Source organism: Musca vetustissima, unplaced genomic scaffold, assembly GCF_032173495.1.
Source record: "Musca vetustissima isolate MV318-11 ecotype Yass unplaced genomic scaffold, APGP_CSIRO_Mvet_v1 utg3818, whole genome shotgun sequence".
NCBI lineage: Eukaryota > Metazoa > Arthropoda > Insecta > Diptera > Muscidae > Musca > Musca vetustissima.
In genome coordinates, this window is record NW_026888294.1 from 86,629 (window position 1) to 92,117 (window position 5,489).

Consider the following 5,489-nt stretch of genomic DNA (forward strand, 5'->3'; position numbering starts at 1 on the left):
ATACTTTCATTCGTTAGCTGTTCAAGTATACGGTGGCTATGGTCTGCCGCCATTTCGTTTAGGTGTAAAAGCGTATGGCTCCCTCACCAATCTACAAAGCCAGAGTCGGTGATATTGGCTGTTTTTGCTTTGGCACTTCAAAAAAAGTGGTCAGCGGAAATAAATTGCTGCCATAGGAAATTGAGTTTTGGCATGATTTTGTTGCAGTTCGATGGTAATGGCAATCTGTTAGTCATGATGGAAATTGTGGTGTTCGAGTGGTGGGAGATAGAGGTGTGATGGGGTCATGGACAAGAGGGCCCAAAGAAAGAAAGAAAGGATGATGTGTCAATTTTTGAAGTTTTAGACTTTAATTTTTGTATATATGACTATGATACTTAAATTTAAGAAATATATTGCCTTTGGTTTATTAAAAAAGTACTATATTAATATCTGGCTTATTAACCCTTTCCCACAATTATCTCTCTTTCTTTCCAGCCCTGAAAATGTTGACCAACAACGACATATCAGTCTGATCCCTCCATGATATTAACAATATCATGGAGGGTAGTTATGATCAGCAAGAACCAGAATTTGGAAACACAACAAATCGTGATGTCATTGGTGCTGTCGGAACAACATCTCGTCTGCATTGTCGTGTACGAAATTTGGGTGATCGTGCTGTATCGTGGATACGAAAACGTGATCTACACATACTAACATTAGCATCATGACATATACAAATGATCAGCGATTTCTTGCGCGATGAAAATCGTCTCAGTGCAACCGCGTGTTGCGGGCATCTATGAGTACCAAGTTTCGACAGAACCAAAAAAATTAGCCAAGCCTATACATTAAAAGTTGCCAGTAAGTAGTAATTATTTAATTATTTTAATTTATTAACAATGTAAGTTATAAATGTTCATCACATCATTATGGATAATCAGCATACAAATCTTATCAAAGCAATAGACAAATTTTTCAGTTTCCCCATTAGTTTTTTCTTGTTACAGTGATATTTAAATCTGTAATTGATTACACTGTGCAACAAATTTCAATTGCTGTGATAATTACGCTAGGAGATAACCTTAAAATGGAACGTATTCGCCATTCGCTCCATACGAAATTTAAAATTTTTTCAATGTTGACGTTTAAGAGTTAATATATATCATTTCCTTCTGAAGTTCTAATTTGCTCAATACGCATTACCTTTTGCGATGGATCTATGATGTTGCATTCTGTTGACTTTGGGGAAACGGTTGAAAATAATCCAGATGCCTCCCTCTTGATTCTCTATTTAATTGCATTTTTGGATGTAGAATGATAAATATGCCAAATGATATTTCTTTACTTGTACTTATCACCAAAGAGTTATACATCCATGACCTTATATCTACTTTACACGTGAATTATATTTTTTCGAAGCACTCTATATTATTTGATATAGCAATCAAAAATGTTTCAGGCCGTAGACTTTTTATAATGAAAATGCAGTATTATCCACAAATTTTATTCGATGACAAATATTTATAGAACGACAGTTATATCAAAGGGTTGGCTTCTTGATTTTTTTTCATATTATAGCTTAATTTCATATATTAGTAATTAAAGCAAATTAGAATTTTACCCAATGGGATGGAATGTAGCACAATATAAAGATGGCTGGGGAAATGAGAACATTCTGCACTGCATTCTCGTTGGTCGTTGGTCAATTCTACAAATTCACATTTACACTTAATGAATCTGAAATAAGGTCTGAGCGGGGTGGACATTGAAAATAAGAAAGTTTTAAGGCAAACCTATTTTTAATTGAGAATGAGAAACATATTTAAAAATTGTTTACTACTTGTGTAAATTACAAAGCTATCGAATTTTCTTTCATTTAACTAAGTAGTTACTATAGACGATCGAAATTGGATAACAATTTATTTGTTATTGTAAAATTACGAAATATCACCGTTTAACAAAAAATAAGTGTCGAAGTAGATAATTATTTGAAGATGGAGTTAGAAACTCACTTCCAAATGTTTGCAGGGAAGGAACTATACTACAGTGAATGATTTTGGGAAAAGTAGTAACAGAGGGATTTTGCACAGCTCTTCCAATTTGAAAGACCCTGTTTCGAAATGTTGTCTTCCACTTGATCTTTCCACCGAATTTATGGCATTCCCCTTCTGCGCGAAACATCCGTTCTCACATCATGACCTAGCCACCGTAGACACTGCAGCTCGATATGCCTGACTAAGTCGTTATCCGAGAATTGATGGTACAACTCGAGCTTCATTTCATCTTTCGGAGAATCCAAGAGCTGCCTCATCTGTTTGCGCAAGTAGCCATATTTAACTACCTCAAAGCTGTATTTCTCAAGTTTCACCGTTGGTCCGAGTCTACTGGATTGTACAATCAGCATGGTCTTCTCGTCATTGACCGACTCCTTCTCAATTCGTTCAAAGGTGACTGTTATCGCTCGCAACATGTGATGTCATCGGCGAGTAGCATGTGATGTTTGGTGTATAGAGTGCCATTTCTGTTTACCTTTGTACCTAGTATGACTTTTTTCCTGCAGGAAGTTAAAAAGTTCACACGACATAGTGTCACCTTGTCTGAATCGCCGTTCGGTATTGAAGGGCTCCATGAGGTCCTTTCTGACATTAACTGCTGACCTTGTGCCACTTAAAATTATAAAGCATAATCGTATTAATTTTGCAAGAATGCCGAACACAGACACCTCTGAGCGGTTAGAGATGACGAATGAAAATCTAGTCTATGGTGGATGTCCTTGGTCTGCAGCCGTATTATTGACCTTTGGTTTCAGTTGTTCTCACAGCACGCCGAATGATATTTTTTGCCATGCGGAGGAGACTAATTCCCCTATAGTTGGAACATATTGTATTGTGTCTTTTTTGTGCACGGAACACAGGATTCTGAGGTTCCAATCATTGGGCATACATTCTTCTAGCCAAATTGTACTAATCAGTTGGTGCATGCTCCTGATCAGCGTCTGACCACCGGCCTTGGTTGTATACAAGGTGGTGGCTAGGTGGTATACAATCTATAACGTCATCTCTTATTTTATCTTATTCGCCGTTAGTGGTTGATACCAGAAACTTTGCTTTTTTTCGTTGTTAAAACTTCATTCTGACTCCTGTACATCTCGATTTGCTCGCGTTCGCAAAAACCATGCGGTATTTCGTTTTATAAATGGTTTCATAACCTTCTACTAGATTTATAGAAAATTCATCCAAAAGTTCAGTATGCTATCTCGGTTCAGAATAACAATATATTGAATTCTCTTTAACTATATATTATATTCTAGCCTCTAAATCATTGAAACTTTACTAAACCTATTACCAAAAACATCTACGAAAAATACCAATACCTGTATGCACTCAAATACACATACTTGTATGCACTCAAATACACATTTACGTATATACGTATATAGTTATATACATGAAATAACCTTTTCATTACAATTTTCACGAACAATATCCATAAACCTTGGCATCATCATCCTCACCACCATCATCATCATCATCATGCCTACCATAATTACTTTACTATTTTTGGAATCTATTTTAATTAAGATATGCTAAAAATATTTATGTTAATATTCCACATTTGTGTGTTTTCTCTTCCTCTACGCTCGTACCCCTCCACAGCATCCAAGGCACAAATTCTCTCGAATCGAGAATTGTTCGTGCAAAGTGGTAGTGACATCAATTTAACCTGCATCGCACCACAGGCGCCCGGTCCTTATACTCACATGCTGTGGTACAAGGACAGCGAACTAATCAACGACTCAACAAGGGGCTGCTTACGGGTTGTATCCGAACAGCAAATGAAAACGAGCAATCTGGTAATTTCACGCGTAACACACATGAACTGGGGCAACTATACGTGTGCGGCAGACAATTCAAGTGAGTAGCAGTAGTAGTCGGTTAGCAAGGCCCGAAACAATAATCGAGCTAGTAGAACAAAACAAAAACAATGTTTGTGTCCTTTGCAAAAGGACTACCGCATTGTTTGCCATCATAACCTATTCAGGCGTTCATGTAAACGTTTTGTTTATCTCCATTATTTTGTTGGTTGACTTTTTTCTTATTTTTTTTTTCTCCCACTACTTTCAACATGCATTCTTGACATTGTGATGTGGCTGCTGGGTGTGTGTGTGTGTGCGTGTTGTATACCATTCCACACACCATCGCCGTCGTCACCATCATCTTCGTCAACACAGATAGCGACAGTGTTTATTTTGTACATACAATTCAATTCTGAAAAACATGTCGCCATTCGCCATGAACTGGCAACACGACTGCATGTACCACACAGCCTTCTACTAATCCTGACAATATTATATGTAAGTTCAACTTTATATTTGCTGCACAAATATATGTGACCGTATACATGTGTGTAATATTAGGTATATATTTGTGTGTGTGTGTTCATTTCTGATTTAAGTGTTCCATTAACATATTAAACAGAGAGAGAGAGAGAAAAGAAAAGATTAGTTAGTCCTGTTGACATAATGGGAAAATTTTGAAGTAGAAAAAAATGAAGAGAAATAAAATCCAAAATTAATTTGAAATTTAAAAAAATTCTCATTATCTTTAAAGCAGCACTCTAATATGAATATTCATGAAAAAAATATGTAATTTAAAAATATATAATCCTTAAACAATGAGGAGAAAGAATATAATAGTGAATGAAAAGAGAGAATTAAATAATAACCAGTAAGTAAAATACACAGTGGTACGGTGGAGCCCAACCTCATAGTAAGGCGATTTAAATTATGTATGGGAGCACGATATCAGAAATTTACATTTGAAACGATTTTAACAAAACTCAAAACATATCGTTGTAATCTCAACTTAGAAGCCGATGTTATTGTCAATTTAGTTTTGCACAGCATTTAAATTCGACAAATATACATATGGAATCAAAATTTAACTATGACCAGAACCCTATTGAAATAGGGAAAATTTGGTTTAGATTTAGATATAGCTCCCTTATATATTTTCGTCCGATTTAAGGTAAATGGTGTCCCAAAGTACCTGTATATTCGATTTACACGAAATTTTCGAGAAAATCGGTTCAGATTTAGATATAGCTCCCATCTATATTTTCGTCCGTTTTTAGGTAAATAGTGCACCAAAGTTCCTTTATATCCTTGGATTTGCACGAAAATTGACATAACGTACTGAATTGAGTCTACAACGACGAATGTTAAAATTCGTGGAAATTGGTTCAGATTTAGATATAACTCCTATATATATTTTCGTCCGGTTTAATGTAAATGGTTCCTTCGAAACCATTTAGATTAAAATGTCTCACTGTTTAAAATCAACACTCATTGATAATTTGGTGTACAATCAACATGAATAGGTCGAAATTATATACGGAAGCTATGATTGTGTCAGTCGGCCTAGCTTTGGGTCTTTAGTGCAATATTTTCTTAAAATCGGACAATTTTAAATAAATATTGCACTGTTCAATACCCTATGCCTAAT

General features: G+C 35.6%; 1 pseudogene; it reads left to right on the forward strand.

Moving 5' to 3' along the window:
- The first annotated feature begins 521 nt into the window (after positions 1-521).
- Positions 522-4,339, forward strand: LOC133336142 (uncharacterized; annotated as a pseudogene).
- The last annotated feature ends 1,150 nt before the right edge of the window (positions 4,340-5,489 follow it).